Source organism: Protomyctophum parallelum (assembly GCF_964188405.1).
Source record: "Protomyctophum parallelum genome assembly, chromosome: 4".
Lineage (NCBI taxonomy): Eukaryota > Metazoa > Chordata > Actinopteri > Myctophiformes > Myctophidae > Protomyctophum > Protomyctophum parallelum.
The window spans coordinates 16,949,010-16,970,468 of NC_139700.1; positions in this window are offsets into that span (position 1 = coordinate 16,949,010).

Below are 21,459 nucleotides of genomic sequence, written 5' to 3' on the forward strand. Positions count from 1 at the left end.
TCTCTGTCTTCTCTCTCTCTTCTCTCGTCTGTCTGTCTGTCTGTCTGTCTGTCTGTCTGTCTGTCTGTCTGTCTGTCTGTCTGTAGGCTATTGTAATACAATAAGAGAGACCATTTGGTTGTACGGTGTACCGTTTGTAGCAAAAGCTTGTAAATATCAAGACCCACACAGAAGAAAACCCTTTACATGTACATTTTGTGGTAAAAGCGCTCAAACTATACAGTCTTTTCCTGCCTTGATCTGCTATAACCTCCCCCCTCTCTTCTTCCCTGATGGGAACTACGTACAAAAATCAATTTCACCCACGTTTTTACCTGTAAAACTGTGATGTGACAATAAAGCTGATTCTGATTCTGTAGCCACAAATGTGAAAACTTTCATTTTCTTTTTGGCCCAATATTCACAAAATGTGATACCAAATGATAATGGGAGTCATGCAACAATGATTGTCAAACAGCTTTCTATATGTTTGAGCCCATATTAAAATATTAAAAATATAGAAACATTTGAAATGTGGAAAATGAAGGTTCAAATAAAACTTTTAAAAGCTAATTATACTAATTTACCTTGAGAGTTCCCATGGCCCTGGACCCCTGTAACCTTGCACAGCATCTGGCCTTGCGAGATCACAGAACCATCTGTCTGCAGACTGCAATACTACACTTCAAGTTATGCCTCTCTCTTGCACTGTGCACTTCAGTTCACAGACCCTGACTCGGTAGAATGCTGCTGTCACACAGTGTCACGTTTACTCATTCAATAGTATAGTGTAGGTCAAGCTGAAATGGGCAATCCATGTGCTAATGATGGCAGAGAGACTGGACCTACTGTAAGAGAGAGAGTGATTCGCATAAAATGCCATGGTCGAATATCTTGCAGTTGAGTGCCTTATTTTTAATTAGACAAAAATGTGTACAGGCTATAGGCCTACTGAGTCTGACCTGATAGAAATTGGTTTGATTATCATGTCTCGTTTCATGTCAAGGGAAATATTGTTCCATACTGTAGCAAAGCACTGAATTTACAATTTTACAATTAAGGCATTTAGCTCTTAATCTTAATCCAGAGTGCGCATTTCTAAGAGTCAGCACCAACTCCCCAAAAAGGGCAACCCCCCTAACCCAGTGATACTTACCCATATGCATCCAAATGAACAGTACAGATTGTCAAAACAATACGTAGTCCTTTATTAGATTAACCACTTAAACCCTGCAGCATCCTTATTGTGGGGTAGGACTTTCGCAGAAAATAGCAGAAGCTATTTTCAGCAAAAGCTTTCCCCACATTAAAGTGTCCTTAACAGACCACAGAAATGACATGAGTGTAGAGCCCTGAGGAACTCCGCTCTAAGTGGTTGATGCAGGTGAACTTGACCCTGAACTTTTAGGATGGAACTGCATTCTTAGGAGCACTCAGACAGCAAGGTAACACGGTCGCTCGCTACAGTAAACTAAGTAAACACGCATGCACATTGTCATTTTTACTTCTGGAGAGAGAATTCTGCCCTCTGAAACGTACAGTATAGCATGCAGGCTAATAACACTTCAGATACAAAATTGTATGCTAGCAGCTATAGTACAAAACTGTGTAAGTCTAGTGTGTTTGTGAGAAAACCATGACTGGTGATTGAAGTCTTAGTAAAAAACAAAACACATTTTCAAAAGGTCGCCACATTCACAGGTTACATTCCACAACATGATTATGGGTGTTGTGTTCGAGGTTAGGCTTTGGTATTCACTGTAGGAAGTCTGGGGACATAATATTTAGTACTCGTCAACAGGGATGCAGACTGCTGGCTCTGTGCTCTGCTATGTGAGCAGGCTATCGCTTCATTTATTCTCCGTCGTACAACGGCGTCGCATATCAAACATATCTGATCTACAAGCGAACAGCAGGCGGCACCATGAACCGCTGTGAGCTCGTAGATCGGCATTTTCGGCACGTGCGACACCGTCGTGCAAATGAAGTGTACATCGGACGTAAGTGTCCAGTTAAACAGTTTTGTCACATGCATGCGTCCTCCTGACCAGTCCATCCGTCAGCAGGAGCCAGCATGGCTCCACGGGGGCCCCCGAGTCACCGTACACCACGTCTCACACCACTCTCTGTCCCCTTTCTTCTACCTCTTTACCGCTGTCCGCTTCGCTCTCTTCCCCTCTCTCCCTCGTCTCCATCTCTCTTTCATCCTCTCCGTCCCTCCCTCCCTCCTTCTTCTTCCTCCGCCAGCCGTCTACTTTTTTTTTTTTTTTTTTGGAACTTCCTTTTCCCCCAGGTGCTATCATTCTCCCCCTTCCTCCCTTCCGTCCCACTGGCCGGGGTAGTAAAACAGGAGCTGGCTCAGGGGAGGCCATTAACCAGCAGAAAGAGTGCTGGAGCTGGATGGGCTACAGAGACCACTGACTGCAGACCTCAAGCTACTCACTTATATGTGCTGAAACTGCTAGACAGGCGCTATCCAACAAATGTCAATTTCTTTCTTTATGTAACCTTATTTTTCATAGTGTGAGGCACCATTATGACAAATTAAAGAAAGAACAGAAAAAGTATGGAAAGTAATGAAAAATAAATACAAATTAAACACACATTTACATAGCTACCCTCCAAACACATGTATCCGCCCCCAAAATCCCCCACGATTTTCCATTTCCAACTGTTGTTCACACAGGACTGTGTAATTGTGTGACAATTATTACTTGTGTTGTGGCCACTTTCTACTGTATAAACCGCAACTCTCCAATTTGGTCCATTATGTCAACTGCTTCAATACCTTTGTTCCATTAGGCCCCTCCATTTCTCTACTCCAGGGCTTTGTTTCCTGTCATTTAAGTAGTAGTTATCTTAAGTATCTCATATGGGGTCCAAGCCACTAGATGGCGCAGGCACACAGCCTAACATACACTCACGGAACAATTTCATTGGATCGTGAACTGTCGCTCATGGCGTGGTTATATGGACCACCCACCAGGTATATAACCTACGCCCTGAGCAACGTCATTCCTCGCTTTCTGTGCTATCGCATACACGTCTCATCAAAGAGAATCACCTTTTCGGCTGTTGAATATTGCTTTCCATAAGGACGGGTCTCAGACTTGTGCCGCGGAAATTCGCAGTCCTACGTTGGTGTCCTTCTCTTCACTCACGGACGTTCCAGCATTAAAAGCCCGTAAGTTCTTTTTAAGGACATTAAAACTCAAGTGGGCCGTACGGCGGCTTGTGGTTTGTCCTCTGCTAGCTATCCCCGAAACCTTGTTTCCCCCTTGCTAGCCACGTTGCGTCCCTTTGTTCTGCTAGCTTAGCCTTAGTCTACTGTTGCACAACGTAGCACTACCGTAAGCCTTAGAACACGACCCGAAGTTTTCACTAGCTCACCTGCCCAGCTACAAGCTAACCAGGCGCTGCTCTATCTAGCCTCCGCAGTTTTGCTAGCCCTTTGGGTTAGCTAGCTCCCGCTAACGCAGCCGCTAGCCTCTTAGCTCCGCGAGACGTTAGCTAAGTGTCCGGCCGTCAGGCGTTCACTTAGCCCTCTACTTCCCGTGCACGTGCGGCTTAGAAGACCACGGGCCTGCCTTACACGACGCAACCCGTGCTACCGACGGAACACCGCCCTGCTCTGTGTCGTCTGACCTAAAGCAGCACAGCGTGCCGGCCTCGCTACGCGAGCCCCAGGCTTTGCAGCCTTCCCCCGTAGTCCGGCTCCTTTTCAAGCAACAACAGCTAAACAGCTCACTCGTCGCCACCAGTGTTGGGTGTAACGGCGCTATTAATAACGGCGTTATGTAAGGGACTACTTTTATTGGTAACGGAATAAACTAACTAGTTAGTTTTGCAATTTAGTAGTTAGTTACTTAGTTACTTTTCCAAAACAGTAGTCCCGTTACTATAATGTGTCCCTGTTCATTTTGTGTGCAAGATTTTAAAAATAATAATAAAGCCCCGACTGCCCGCAGTCTATTTCTCCTGCCTTCATATCTGTGTGATTTATCTTCCCAAGCCCCAATGCACAGCGCATAGTATAGCCTACTATACATCCTGCGTCTACTACATCCTGTAAGTTCACTTAAGAAATAAAAGTATTGTTACAAGCAGCTTTTATTTTGAAGAGGAAGAGGAAGTTGTTTCGGTTGTAGCCAGCTACTATGACAGTGCCGGTGGTGGTGGTGGAATATACTCTATGCGGAATAATAATAACAACATGCTTTAAGCCAAAGTAAAAACCGCATGCGTCTTTGACTTAAACAATGTAGTCTAAACACTTTGGAATTACGTTATACTTGGTAGATCCTCCGTGGCTGCGTCATTAGGTGAGTACTAGTTTAATGAATTGTTTAAGTTTCATAGTAACATTCATCATCAATGCCCCCCCCAAAATAACAGGTTACAGGATTCTCATTCCGTTACTGTCTGTCACTGCCTGCAAGGATGGCCGCCGTGCCATTTCTTATAAACTATCTTGTTCATACGTGGGTCCACGGTGGTGGTGGTGGTGTTGTTCATGCGCCGCGGTGCGCGCCGTGGAGAGGCCATCATGTGCGCTGTTGGCTGGTTGGAGCGCAGCGCAACAGCCTTTCTGTCCAGTCTTACGTGTATAGACTGGCGATTGTGGCGAATTATATTCGTTAATAAAGAGAGAGCTGTAATGGGGATATTGTCTATGGTCAGTTCATGGTGTGTATCATTCTCGTTTTTAACCATAGAGTTAATTAGGGCCGTAATAATGCGGCGCAATGACGGTAGGCAGTAGCCTAATACAATGTAAACAACCTGCGCAAGCATTAAAACTGGGTTTTAATTGTCGGGTAACGGAAAATAACGGAAAATAATCTAACTTGTTACTTTTCTCAGAAGGTAATCTGTAACGGTAAGGGATTATTTTCATGGGCAGTAGCCTAATCCAGTAACCTAACGACGTTACTTTAGAAAGTAACGATGCCCAACACTGGTCGCCACAGTTGTAAAACGTGGCTTCTCTCTGTTTAGACTCCTGTTCTCCAACACTGTTCTGTGAGTACCAGACTCTTCTCCTCACACTACATTGCTGTTGTGATATTTATATTATTAGTTGTAAAACAATAATATAGATACTGTAACTTTGTCTTCTTACTGTTGTAATATATATATATATTATTAGTTGTAAAACAATAATATTATATTATAACTTTATCATCACCTTCTTCTACACCTTTTTTGTGAGTACCAGACTGCTTCTCCTCACACTACCTTACTGTTATAATTTATATTATTAGTTGATAAACAATAATATTATTTTATAACTTAAAAAAAAAAAAGAAGTTTTCCTCTTGGGCTACCGTTTCTTCTTCAGACTACAACCAGTACCCAAGATGGCCTGCGGAGGTGGCGACAGCCCTTTCCCAGAGGAGGATCGCCCCCGTGTGTGTTTCTCACGCACCTGCGACAACCTGCTGTCCCCCGAGGACAGACATTCTCGCTGCATGTTCTGCCTGGGCCTGACACACGCCTGCCAGGCTTTCGAGACGCCAGGTTTCTGCCCCTGCTGTTTCTATCTTACAGACAGGGAGAAGGGTCGACGCATCTCTTGCGTCACAAACCACGAAACCAGGCCCCTGGTCGACACCTCCGACCTCAGAGTCTGACTGTCCCGACCAGCTCCGGCCCTCGACTGGCCTGACCTTCCCACCCGTGATGCAAGACCCAGGCCCGCTGCCTCCTCCTCTCTCTCCAGAGCCCCCGACCTCGCCCCGTCTCAAAGACGACGTGACGAGTCCTTCATGGGCTCCTCTCCTGCCAGGAATGCCTCTGCGCTACTCCAGGGCTCCCAGAGTGCACTGTTTCAGGAGATGGGCGACGCCCCTACCCCTGTACAGTTGGCTGAAGTCCGTCGCCTGCACGAGGAGATCGTGACTTTCACATGCTGCCTCACAGACCTGACCGGTCGCATGGCCACGGCTTCGATCAACTCAGAGCGCACCAGATGGCTGGAAGCCTCACCCAGTCTGGACCCCGATGCCCGGAAGGAGCTCTCCGAGGGTGCCATCATCCCCGGAGGCCTCTTCAGAGGCGCACTGGAGACGATGGCCCTCAATGTGGAGGTGCAGCGTCCAGGCTGCGAAGCCCTGGCGGCCTTTGTCCCCCGTGCCGTGCGCCCCCGAGCTCAGGGCCGCGGACAGGAACAACCTCCTCGCCAGCCTCCCCGCCCTCCTCAACGGCAGCAGCGTCCTGTAGGCAACAGGAACGCTCGCCAGGCTCCACGTCCCCGCCCTGCCAGAGATGCCGGAGACCTGGATGTGGCCCCTGCAACCCTGGGACATGCAGTCCTGGGGGTTGCCGCCAATTGAGTCAGGGAGTCTGACTGTTTTTTTGGTCAAGAGGTCCCTTCTGGCCCCTGACCATTGGGGATGGATGACCATCGTGTCTTTTGACCGACAGGGCTGGAACAGTAGAGCTGTCGGCCCTGGGTCAGGGACATCTTCATAAGGTCAAGTGGTCCCTTCTGGCCCCTGACCGTTAGGGATGGATGACCATCGTGTTTTTGACCAGCAGGGCTGGAACAGCAGAGCTGTCGGCCCTGGGTCAAGGACATCTTTTATAAGGTCTCTTTTGGGTGGACGCGCAGGGTTGGCTCCTTGGGCCTCCTTTGCGTTTGGTCTCTCTCAAATAGAGATGATCCTAGGGTCGAATTTTCTATCAGCCGAAGGCGATCATACGGGAGCGTTATGTTCCCCATATGACTCTCTCCGAGAGATACTTAAGATAACGTCGGGTTACTTTAGTAACCTCAGTTATATAAGTGACGAGAGAGAGAGTCAAACCTCCTGAGCCCCAATCCCCCGCCGGCGGGGGCTAGAGGCTGTCCACCTCATGAACAGCTCTCAGCGGGTAAATGGGGCTGGTCAAGGTCTCAGGTTCCAACTCCGATATTTGAGATTTTCCCTCCCGGACCCCCGTGGCGTTTAAGAGGTTAAGTCGCCCTTCTGACGTCAGAAAGCAGGTTGATAGGAATGACGTTGCTCAGGGCGGACCTTAGGTTATATACCTGGTGGGTGGTCCATATAACCACGCCATGAGCGACAGTTCACGATCCAATGCAATTGTTCCGTGAGTGTATGTTAGGCTGTGTGCCTGCGCCATCTAGTGGCTTGGACCCCATATGACTCTCTCTCTCTCTCTCTCTCTCGCTTATATAACTGAGGTTACTAAAGTAACCCGAAGTTATCCTTATACAGTAATATTCTAATAAGATACTTAAAATCCCCATTGGCATGTTTCCTAACAAGAGAGATTTCTAGACTTGCAGCGGACGGAAAGACCAATGCGCCTTGTAGGCTATTCGACCATGCTATCCTCTGGTTGCGCGTCAAGAACACCCTCAAAACACGAATGGACCAACGCTTTCAACAACATCCAGCCATCGATCCTGTCCAATTCACCAACCCAACAAATTGTGCTCAACAATATGTGACCCCTTCCAGTATTTTCAACCACAAGTCGGCTCTAATGAAACTGCACAATAGACCAAAATCTTTTTTGTAAACAGTCGTTTGAGAGTATACAGTATAACCACATTTATTTTAAGCTTGAGTACGTACGGTAGAATGTATGTGCGGGGGCATATATCTGCAATTCTGCATGTGATAGTGTGTGTGTGTGTAGGCGAGTGGGTAGGCAGGCACAGTGTAACGTGCTGCAACATGGCCGCGGTCAGAACAGCTGCATAAAAGACCACACCGTGCTCCCCACCTACTCTTCTCCATTCACCATCTCTCTCGCTCTCTCTCTCCCTCTGAGAAGTACACGGAGACACATCGGAGGGATTTCCTCTCCTCTCGGAGGCTTTCAGTCGGGTGCCTGTCTTACGTGTGGTCTGTAAGGGAATAGGCCCTTGTTATGCTGCCCTACGTGCTCCAGGCTCTTACATGAGGATTTACATGAGAGGCGGCGGCACCACCGATACAGACAGATGCACACACCCGCAAACTGCCACCCTGCCAGGCAGCCGGGCACTGATACCTCCACTAACTATAACACACGCAGGCTTGTTCTCACGTACAGCGTGTGGTGGGAGCAATACATTTGTCATAGAAAGTGGATTAAAGCCGTGCACACACATCCTGTCTAAAAGCGGGATAGGGTTACTACTAGCAGAGTCAAGGAGAAGGTAGAGTTACCGCCAGCGCCGAGCCATGCAGGCTGATAGCATCAGCTCTCGTCTTAATGGGTAACGGAGGAAAAAGTCAGCTGGGGACAGGTTTGAGTGTGAAGCTCTATAACTAAGATTACGATTGACAACAGAGGGTGGGGTTGGGTTGGTTTGCGCACTCATGAGCACGCCCACAGACACACACACATGCACACACACACACACACACACACACACACACACACGTGCGCGCACATACACACGCACACACACGCACACACACACACACACACACACACACACACACACACACACCAGCGTACAATCATAATTACCGCTGCAAGCTGAAACTACGGGGAAACGTGATCTGCTGTTGTTCTCCTGTAGTAGTACTCTAGTCTGACTAGCTGGTCTGTTTTCCCTGCATGGCAAAACAGAGAAATATCCAGACCTTCATTCAACAATTGATTTGGCACACACAAATTTAAACAAACCACAAATGTTTGGGGATATTAATTTCATGTCCTAAAGCAAGAATATTATCAGTGACACTGTAACCATTTAGAAAATGATGCCATAGCCAATCTGAGCAAACTGTACAGATATTGCATTTGAGACCCAACACACTGCTCTGTAATGCAACATGAACTCTGCAATTACGCAACGTTGACTCTGTCTGTGGAAAAACATACATGCAAGTGATACAGCGACAACACATGGCGCGCTGCATATGCAATGTCTGCAATGGGCCCAATGTATCACAGTCGCAATCCATATGCATACCACTCGATTAATTGAGATTTCAGTTGTAATTTCATCACATGAGTCAAGAAGGGGGGGGGGGGTGGTCTTTCACTGCTGATAACCATTGCTTTATAAAGATCAGATTGAGACATCTCTAGAAGCCACCCCTTCTCTCTCTCTCTCTCTCTCTCTCTCTCTCTCTCTCTCTCTCTGCTTCCATGCACAAATCCACCACGTGCACCATATACACACACTTGCAGAATCTCCTCTCTCTTTATCATAATACACACACATACATGTAAGCACGCACCACATACACAGGCACACACACACGCAGGTAGTATACAAGCGACGTTGGGTACCTTGAATAGTGCTACAAATTGTATGTATTGTAGTACACCACACTTTTTTCTCTCTGCACTGTGTGTGTGTGTGTGTGTGTGTGTGTGTGTGTGTGTGTGTGTGTGTGTGTGTGTGTGTGTGTGTGTGTGTGTGTGCGTGCGTGCGTGCGTGCGTGCGTGCGTGTGTATCTGCACTTCTGATGGAGTCAGCGGTGTAAGAGAGACCCTTTGACCGCTCCCTGGAGACAGGCTTGACACCAAGGCTAAGAATAGCCCTCTCTGCTTTACCACCAGTCACAGGGGTGGAGAAGGAGGTGAAGGGGGGAGGGGGTGGGGGTGGGTGGTTTGTGGAAAAAAGTGACACCCCGACTCATGGGAAATTATTAGCACACCTGCGTATGTCCTCAGTGCATATCGCTACTAACTGATGAGACATGCAGATAAATGAGCGTGCATGTGTGTTTTATCCAGTGTGGCGTATATCCCCGGCCTATAACACGAATGCAAAGGCTGTCTAGTCTACACCCACATAGGCACATTATACAAGGCCAAGCCACTGTCGTGCCCTGTGCGACATTTGGGGCCTAACCTCTTATTTTTAGACTGTGTAAACAACAGTGGCCGTGCTTGAAGATGTCCATCTTCACCACCGGGGGCGTTGATCGGGGCGGGTGGAGGTGGGTGGGTGGGTCTCGAGGGGTGTAGGAGCAGAGCAGGAGGGGAAGTGAGAGGAGGGGACGGTGAGACATTGGGGGACTGACCATAAGTCAGACATCCTGTTAGTCACACCTGTGTGGCCGTTACCGAGTCATTGTGCTCAGGATGGAAGTAGGACTGTGGAGTAGTGAGGAGTGTGAGACGTTAAAATAATTGTTTGACCGTACCCATGCAGTAAAATCCTCAGTGCTAATTTATTGCACATGGGTGTGCTTTAAACCTGGCGTCTATATTTTGGGAATGCCCTCATAGGCAAAAATGTTTATTAAAAAAAAGTTATTTTTAATAGTTGGTCCTTGAAGAACTGGGTCCATTATTACCGATTGAAGGAGAGCTAGGAGTGGCACTTTGACTGGCCCCTTTTCCACCGGGGTTGAACCGGGTCAGTTTGTGTTTTCCCCGCCTATTAAATCAGAGTGTTTCCACTGAAAATGAATCGGTTCAGAAACCTAAAAGTTAGTTCGGAACTGGAACAAAAATAAATGGCTGCCGGTTCCGTGAAAGGTTCCAAGAATCTATAACGGAAGTACGGAACCAGTTCTAGAACCATACGTGATTTTGGTGGAAAAGCGCCCGGCCTCCGTGTTGTGCTGTGCGTATGACAGCATTCTTCCATTAGACCCGCTGCCAGACATAGATCTCATTAGCAGGGTATTTGGAGCAGGGCATCTGAGGAGAAATAGAGACACGGGAGAGGCCTCAATAAACAACCTATCACTGGACGGTTAGGAGTCTGACCTGCGGTACTTCCTTGTGTCACGCACACGCTCACACTCACACATTCAGTACAAGCACGCAATGTGGGCGCGCACAGTGCACAGCTACACATGCACAGTCTGCTCGCATGTCAAGCAAGAGGTCCCGACCCCGCGCTAACAACTCTATTTGCTCTGCCATTCAATATGAGGGCTTTGCTCCGACGGACATGAACGACTCCCAAATGGAGACACCACACTGACACAACCTGCTGAAACAGGTCTGTGACAGACAGCCTCCTCATCATGTGACACCATGTAGCATCAGGCTAGAGATGCCATCTACGTACGTACTGTACATGACCCCATGTGGCCCATGGTCAGCATACAATACTGACCATGATAATAACATGATATATACTGAGTACTGACCGTGATACTGACATGACGCTGACCATGATACTAACATGATATACTTACATGATATGGACTATGATACTGTCCGTGATACTGACATGACACTGACCATGATACTAACATGATATACTTACATGATATGGACTATGATACTGACCGTGATACTGACATGACACTGACCATGATACTAACATGATATACTTACATGATATGGACTATGATACTGACCGTGATACTGACATGACACTGACCATGATACTAACATGATATACTTACTGTACATGATATGGACTATGATACTGACCGTGATACTGACATGACACTGACCATGATACTAACATGATATACTTACATGATATGGACTATGATACTGACCGTGATACTGACATGACACTGACCATGATACTAACATGATATACTTACATGATATGGACTATGATACTGACCGTGATACTGACATGACACTGACCATGATACTAACATGATGTACTTACATGATATGGACTATGATACTGACCGTGATACTGACATGACACTGACCATGATACTAACATGATATACTTACATGATATGGACTATGATACTGACCGTGATACTGACATGACACTGACCATGATACTAACATGATATACTTACATGATATGGACTATGATACTGACCGTGATACTGACATGACACTGACCATGATACTAACATGATATACTTACATGATATGGACTATGATACTGACCGTGATACTGACATGACACTGACCATCATGTCAGTATCGTTACTGACATGATGATATACAGTACTTACATGATATTGACTATATGTCAGTGACATGATACTGACCATGATACTGTCATGATACTGACCATGATACGTGCAGTACTGACCATGACACTGACATGATACTGACCATGATACTGACACATAGTCTGTGAGCAAGACATTTCAGAAAACGAACAGCTACACTGCAAAAAAGAGTGTTAATTTACGTGTACAAAGATATAGTACTTTTGGATCCAAAACACTGATGATTTTACTGTGTATACACAGACCATCAAAACAAGTCAAGAAGCAGCTCTGTGTAGCCACACGGGTATACTGATGTCTCATAATGACCCCATCATTGAAGATAATAGGATAATTGGGGTAATGGCTTTCAGCGTCTCATCTTCACAGGTACAGGTTGCCGTATATAATGCTGCAGTGCTGCCACTGCCGTAATTGCATAATAGGACGAACCGCGGCGTAATTGAGCCATTGCGTCTGTATTTTGGTTTCACGTGATGTAGATGGATGTTTGAGTCTGCTTAATGACAACTGTGCAAACAGAGGCTTGGTTTCATATTTTTGCCGTACGTCGGTGTCGTAGAGAGAGAGAGAGAGAGAGAGAGAGAGATAGAGAGAGAGAGAGAGAGAGATTGAAAGGCCTGTAAAAGAGTTGAAGAGAGGAATTGAAGATGAAGGAAAAATAGGAGAATCAGAAAACAGAGTGAAACAAGTGTCAAATGCAGTTTGTTAAAGGAGCGTACTAGTTCACCCCAAAAAAATGACTTATTGTTGATCAAATACACACCCCCATGAAGCCTTGAAGCCATGGAGATTTTCTTTTGGTTTTTCTCACATTCCTAATCTTAAGCCAATAATTTGATGCAGGAGACTCAAAGAGCCTCCTGCTGACCGATGACAAGGTCATCCAATTCATAAGCCAACTTAGGAATGCGACCAAAACAACATGTCTCCATTAATTCATTCAAGGCTTCATGGGGTGTGCAATTGAGAGAAAATACGTCAGTGTTTGCGTGAACTATATCCTTTAACGGTGACTCAGACAGTGGTGGGGCAACATTTACTTAAAGGGACACTTCACCCCTTTTGCAGCCAGATTTATTTTAATGATGTTTGGGAGACAAGAAACACTTTCCTGGGGTTTGTATGTGGGTAATATGTGTTTTTAGATATTTCAAAGTGTCCATGGACACTGCATGGGCTCACTTACTTCCTGGACTACATGTTGTCTCAGTAAGACAGCCCTACCCCTATCCACAAGGAGGAGCAGTGCACCAAAGCATCATGGGAATTGTAGTCCAGGAAGGAAGTGAGCCCAGTGTCCATGACATCATGGACACTTTGAAATACTAAAATAAAAAAGCACATATTACCCACATAAAACCCCCAGGAAAGTGTTTCTTGGCTCCAAAACACAATTAAAATATGATCTGGTTGCAAAAGGGGTGAAGTCTCCCTTTAAGTACAATTTTGAGGTTTTACCAGTACATTTTGTTCTACTACTACACTACATCTCAGAGGCAAATATTGAAGTTTTATTATTAATAGTTACTTTGTAGATTTTGATTATTATTACAAAACATACATTAATCACTTCAGCCAATTAAACAATTAGACCATTTGAAAATGCTATTTTAAAAACATTTTTATACATTTGAAAACTTGAAATGAGTAATTCTGTAGAGTACTTTTCGATGCCAATACTTTTGTAAACTTTTTACTCAAGTACATTTTGAATTCCAGCCTGAAGTATTTCTATATTGCAGTATTGAGTATAAATAGTTTTAATTTAAAAAAGATCACACCCGTTATCATCATACGTCATCTCATTCTGGCCAATCACAATTTGCGTCCTCACCTTTGTCTTCAATGTTTGTGTTTACACACTTTTGTCTTCAATGTTTGTGTTTACACACTTTTGTCTTCAATGTTTGTGTTTACACACTTTTGTCTTCAATGTTTGTGTTTACACACTTTTGTCTTCAATGTTTTTGTTTATACAGTCGACCCTAAAAGCTGCACATGGGGGGGCTAGCCTAGCGCCCCTCAAACAATGTGAGTATTTTTCCACAACTGGACTAAGAATAGTGTGCTGTGATATGAACTGCATCACACTGCAACATCCTAACATTACATCCCTCAGAGGCCATTAACACATATAATGGCTTGCATGCCGGGACGCATCCAACTACCTTTAACCCACTCATCTACATAATATGGCTGTTCTGACAACCCTCATGGGGAGCAATATATCCATCTGATCAATTCTCTCTTTCACGCACGCACGCACGCACGCACGCACACACACACACACACACACACACACACACACACACACACACACACACACACACACACACACACACACACACACACACACACACACACATTGACTCCGCATCACACACATTACCCATACCCATGCATGCACACATAGGTTACAGTGACCATTAGCATACATATTAACATAAATTAATTCAGTACAAAGGGTACAGGGGACAAAGTGCTATTAGAATATAAAATCTGGTGCGACCACATAAGCACGGTGTAATGGATCACACACAGCTCTCGTAAAATAGTTTTGTCATCTGTCACAGTAGCTACACGTACTGTATATCTTGCAGGATATTTCACAGAAAGATGTTTTTGTATTTCAAACATAATTTCATGTGTGTTATATGCCTTGCATTTGTAAGCAACAAATCTCTATGTCAGGTGTGAAATGGTCATCAATATTTAAATCCTATTGTACAACAAAACAGTTTACTTTACTTGAGAAATGTCCGTCGACTATCTTTTTTCGCTGACAAAAACTAAATAAAAACTGAGCTATGATGACTAAAACTAAGACTAACAGTCTAGGCTATTATGTTAGGGAGGGACTAGTGGATCCAGTAGAACTAAAAGACAAGTCATTTTATTCTTTGTTGTGCTCGGGTGTTGCACTCTGAAAATAGCTGAGCTAAAGCTCACTCATGAGCTTGTAGATAGTCTAAAATCTTATTGTATCTTATAGTATATATAGTCGACTAAAACTAAAATAAAATAAAACCAAAAGCTTTTGAGATGACTAAAATATAACAAAAACGAAATTAAGTTTAATTCAAAAGACTATTACTAAACTAAATCGGAATTTGCTGTCAAAATCAACACTGCAACAAAACCAACAATTACATAAAAATGGGAGGAAGAGTTTAGGAAGTGTGTTGATAATATCAACAACAATGTGATATATATACTCACAACAGCCCAGGTGTGTTTACATCACTCATTTTGAGAATGAAAAATAGGGCAAAGCTCCCGTACATCCGAATGAAGTTGCATATTTTTATGGATTTGGCCGGTTGCTGCCCAGTCTCCCTGTGAAATAGCACAGAATTGCAATTCCATACACATGCGCCTAGAAAACCCCATATATTACACGACTACTGTTTTGACCGCAACAGAGGCGTGGCTTTCACTAGGACGGAAGTACACACACATACAGTATACAGTATACAGTATAAAGTATACCAGACACCATCCACTGCAGAAGCCTGGAATCGAGCGAGCAGAGCTGAACAGCTGGAAGCGCTGTGTCGCCATGAATCTTCCAAAAATGACACTTTCAATTGAGAAAGCTTTTCCATTCATCAAGCACATCCTGACTTTTATTTCATCTCCCCTTCACCCCCACCCCCCCCCCCCCCTCTCTCTCTCTCTCTCTCTAGCTCTCTCTCTCTCTCTCTCGCTCGCTCTCTCTCTCTCTCTCTCTCTCTCTCTCTCTCTCTCTCTCTCTCTCTCTGTCTGCCACTGATTCTCTATCCCACTGTTCCACACTCAACATTCACTCATGCACCCTCTTTCTCTCTGTCACACAAACACGCACACCCACGCACGCATGCATGCATGCGCACGGACACGCACGTGCGTGCATGCACACACCCTGGCCTGAATGCGTAAGGAAATTGTACCACCATAAAATTTGGAGCAGATTTTGATGTGACCTCCATGCCTGATGTGAATTATATTTCATGCTTATTCTTTCCCATATTTCAACTGGAGGCATGGCTGTATAGAAGCCATAAAAACAGCAGTGAATGTGCTCATCCGTCACTTACAGAGAGAGGGCTACCGAGCAGCCCCTGCTCGGATGACTCTCTGGTGCCCTTCATGCTCGGCATGAGCCGGTGTGGTGAGGTCCCTAACTCATGCTCTCAGATTGCATCGCTGCAGCAAAAAGAATATGTTTAATTCTACACTTGACTATTGTAACTCTGTCCTTACTGGCCTACCGGCATGCGCACTTAAGCCTCTCCAATTGATCCAGAATGCGAGGCCCCTTGGCCTGGCCTGCAGGGCCTATGCTGTGTATATAGTGTACTGCCCTGTGTGTGTTTCTCCCACAGATCATGTGGGCGTCGGCCCACTTGAGACTCCTCATTAGGTGCATTAGGAGCACCTGGCCAGTGCTCCTGGAACCTCTATAAAAGAGGGCTTGCCATCCATCCTCTGTGTCCCTCTCCAGATGACAGCGCCCTTCTGTTTGTTTCCCCTTTGCTGTTTGAGTTGCACACTACAACACACCTTCACCGTATTGACCACACATCCACACTGACACCACTGATCTTACTGACTTCCACATCTCATACATCCTGTAAGCATTCTTTATATATTAAGTTAATATTAGTTACCTTTTGTAAATAAACTATTATTTTGAACACTGCTACTGCGTCCTCCTCAATTTGTCAACGGGCCGGTTTATGACAGCTTGGTCTTCAACCAGTCAAAAGTCTCACGTCTCACCCCTTCCCTTCTCCATTGCCTCCCGGTTGCTGCCCGCACAGAGTACAAATCTCTGATGCTGGCCTTCAAAGCAACCATGGCATCCCCATATCTTCTGAGTTTGATCAGACCCTACAAACCCTCCTGCGCACTCAGCTCAACCAACGCAGGGAAGTTGGAAGAACATTCATAAAAGATGCCAGTACAACGCTCCACACATCCTAAACTAACTCTTCTCCACTCTGGCTCCAAAACTATGGAACACACTTCCCATTGCAATCAGAACTGCTGCAGACTCACTCCCACTCTTCTGCCGCAGTCAGAACCCACCTCTTCAGGCTCCATCTTAGCCTGTAGCACTTGCCCTAGCTTCGAAGACCATATAGGCATATGCAAAGACTCAACTTATGTAATTTAGATTTTTGAGTGGTGCACTCCAAGGAACAGCAATGTCTGTGACGTTCACCTATGTATGTGACGTTCACGTATGTGTGAGCACCAGTGGCATTAGTACCAGTAGGGGCGCTGTTGGGTACTGTGCCAGAAACAGAGAGAGAGAGAGGACTGTTGCCTGCTAATGAGAGAGAGAGAGAGAGAGAGAGAGAGAGAGGGAGTTGCACCACTCAATTCACACGGGTGTGATTATTTTGTAGACATAGCACTGTATAGTATATATATGGAGTTGGTTTCATTATATAGATATTCTACTGTTCTTAGCTTACATGATTCTTGATGACTATTTTGATGTATTACTATGTTTTGTTCTTCATTCAGGCTAAATGCCTGAATTGTAAATTCTACAGGAATGATCAACGCTGAGTCACGATCACACCCGTGATTAGTTTAGTTTAGTTTATTTGATCCTCCTCACAACAACAGCACCAACACAATTATACATTAAACATAAAGAAACTGTTAAAGTGCCTATATCCTACATACATCAAAACAGGATTATGGTTACTAAAAATAGTTTCAACAATCGAAGATCTTGCAATGATCGATCCGATGAAAAAAAGTTGCCAGATTCAGAATGCATTTAAACCAAAATGGTGGTCCTTATTGGCCATGGGTTCCCAACGACATACCCAGCCGTTTTGCTCAGACACATATGATGTAAATTCTCCATTCATTGTCAATGGCATTTTTAATGTTTGTTCAGACAACACAAACATTAAACACTATAGCTGTTTATAGGCGGGGCTATAACGTCCCTCAAAAAAAGGCACTGAACTGCCACTGCTGGATCGAATATTTTAACTATACTTAAAGTGAAACTTTCATACATAAATTGGGGGTCCCAGAGATAGAAATGCCATTAAATGGGGTTCCATAGACTAATGCAGGTCAAACTGGGGGTCCTTGAAATTAAACTGGTTGAAAATCACTGCTAGAGCCGTACAAATCTTCTATATATTTTTCAAATGGGGGTCCACAGGCTAATAAATGTCAACCACTGGTATAAATGGATGTATTCTTCAATCTCTTTCAAGCTATTTCTTCTTCACATTTGACAATTCCTTATAGCGAGAACTGAGAAAAACAAATGTTTCAAAATGGACTGAATAGTTTTGCTTACATCGACAACACAACATATGCCTTTGTGCATTCATATAATGTATGTGTGTGTGTGTGTGTGTGTGTGTGTGTGTGTGTGTGTGTGTGTGTGTGTGTGTGTGTGTGTGTGTGTGTGTGTGTGTGTGTGTGTGTGTGTGTGTGTGTGTGTGTGTGTGTGTGTGTGTGTGTGTGTGAGAGAGAGAGAGAGAGAGAGAGAGAGAGAGAGTCTGCTGGGAGGCTATCACACTAAGGCAGAGAATAGGGGTTCGGCACACCACAAGGCACCACCATGACAGCCCACAGGCACATGGATCTGGGCAACACATCAAAGACCCAACCATATGGGTAAGGTTATATGACCAGGTTACCATGACCAGAGAGGTCACAGACAGACAGGCAGGCAGGCAGGCAGGAGCAGGCAGGCAGGCAGGCAGGCAGGAGCAGGCAGGCAGGAGCAGGCAGGCAGGCAGGCAGGCAGGCAAGAGCAGGCAGGCAGGCAGGAGCAGGCAGGCAGGCAGGCAGAATGAGATATAAGAAATCCTGTCATGCAGTTTATTGACGCAAAGAGGAACAATAGTAATAGAATGCCATGTGTCTGTTGATGATTAAGTAAAGCAATTAGTGTGCTATGAATGTGGAATGACTCAATTAAAGCAGAATGAGTAAATTTAAAAAGACTCTCTGGGGCTTATCACAGTCAAACGACGCTGACGGCTCCACATGTGAATTAAGACACCGGCTCAGTCCTCATGATATGTTATCAATTTGAAATACAGGGTTGTCACGGTCGGGAAGGTCTGCTGTTATTGTCTCCATCACAAGGTTAAATGAATGGACAACCATCCCATCATTTTAAACTACTCTGCGTCTCCCCGGCTGGCGCGGTATCAAAACCCACCATGTGTACTTCACACAGTCTACCTCCCAGAGATGTGTTTCAACCCTTTTCCTATCAAGGTCCATTATTTGTTCTGCATTTGAGCCACGGACCCCTTCAATGATCATCAGGTATTATTATTATAGAGGAATACTTTTTCAAAAAAGTGTACAGGATTTGTTAAAATTTCATTTTTATGTGGACACGCCCACCAGCTCATTATATGCCTGGTTTGCCTGGTGGTTGGTGGGTGGTGGTGATACACCTGAACTGAAGCCGCATCCACAGCTGTTGTTGTATGATAAAGGGGGAGGGGTGATGATATTGTGATGTCACTATATCACAGTTCTCTCGTTTTTTTTCATTGGCACGTTTGACTGTCAAGGATTTAATTTAACTCTTGAGCGTAAAATGAAACCAAATGGACCCGCTGTGCCACGGCAGTGTGTCACGATGGACACTCACTGTAAACCGTACTGTTTCTGTCCTGATTACTGGCATTTGTCACTGGGACAGATGAAAAGGCCTTCCTCTGGAGAGGAGTTGCTTTGTCTTTGTTTTAAAACCAGACGGTAAACCACACACGTCACCTCATTGTTTTGCAGATGACCACCGCGACATGGAATATCGACGTGTCACATTAGCATTTGTATACGATCACGATAGCGTTTGTGAATGGTAACACTGTTTTTATGGACTCTAGAGACACTTGACACTGTAATTGTGTTTTTTTCCTAATAAGGTATAGTTTAGTTTAGTTTGTTTTCTCCCTCCCCATGTAAAGTGTGTTTTAGGTACACTTAGAAAGTGCTATATAGGCCTATATAAATCTGAGAAAATATTATTATTATCTCTGCTGACCAATAGTTAGCATCATTATTGTTGATCTATTTCAAACAGCTTTCCCTTTAACAGCCTCTCTGGGGCATGGCAATAATACTTTGGCCAAAATATGGTGTTATATAATGTCCTTCTGAATTTGGCACGGGAGCGGGGCTAAAGTCAAACACCCCCCTGGTCTCAGTGAAAACAGCTCTGTCTGGCCTCTGTCCACTTGAAAACAGAAGAGAACATTGTGCGTTTACTGGAAAAAGAAAATAGGTTGTTGACACACAAAAAAACAAGCCACAGTGGGCTTTGTAAAAGAGACGGACAAAGACAACTGTAGGTGATTCAAAGCGGTTCTTAGTGGTACAAAAGCAAACCGCAGATGCTTGTTGATTGAGCGGAGATCTATGGCTGGATGCGTCTGAAGTCCTGTCAGTGCTTAACAGTATCAAGTGGAAATCCACGTTACGGCAGCTGTCATGGCGACAAGCGTTTCGTGTAAGCCTTTGATCTCCCATTGCTTGCCAGCCATCAACATTCACACCTCTGGAAGGAACTTAGAATACATGCACACACACACACACGCACACCCACACACACACACACACACACGCACACGCACACGCACACGCACACGCACACGCACACACACACACACACACACACACACACACACACACACACACACAGCCAGCCAGCTCTAATGGCACTTTTAATGCCTGACGCCTTGGTTAATAATGTGCTAAATAGGACTACTGTATGATACATTCTCCGTGGGCTGCACAGCCTATGACTACAGTGTGATGAGATTCAAGGATTTGACAACTAATCAGATAGATAGATAGATAGATAGATAGATAGATAGATAGATAGATAGATAGATAGATAGATAGATAGATAGATAGATAGATAGATAGATAGTGGCTACATCTGGCATTAAAAAAATATGAATTTCCTACTATCCAATATCTTAGTTACAATAAAATGTAGATGATATCATCACCATTTTTCGAACCAGATCATGGATTTCACAATGACACGCCAGACCTCTTCGGTCCGTCTCAGTGCCTACCTGATGCATGTGTCCCCAGTGATGACATCAGTGATTCAGACATCAGTCTGCTTTGAGACCGGATTCCAGAGAAGAAGGGAAGATATACTGTAACCATGCAGCTCTGTAGCAGTGGCCAGCAAATTGTTCTTCTGGATCAGACAATAGTGAATACAGACTAGTTGATATAATAGTTGTATACGGTAATTGCAATATTACACTTGAGAGTGTGCTTTACCATTATTATTGGCACTTCAGTGAGTTACTAAAGTGTGTGTCTTAACCGGCCACATATGTGTCTTAACTGGGCACGTATTAACCGGCCAAGTATGTCAGACTATTGGTACGTCGGACTAACGTATGCCCCCCAGCATAAGCAGTCAGTGCATGGATGCAATTGTGAGCCACTATCTACAAGTGAGCTGTACACTCGCTCTGACGGAACTTGTGAGACAAATTTTCTCACCTCGGAGACAGACGGAGGAAGCCTCATGCCGGTGTCAGCTGGTGAATCCTTAGTGGTATGTATGCCATGACAGGAGGAGGCAGTTTCCACACATGCACGCACGCACGCACAC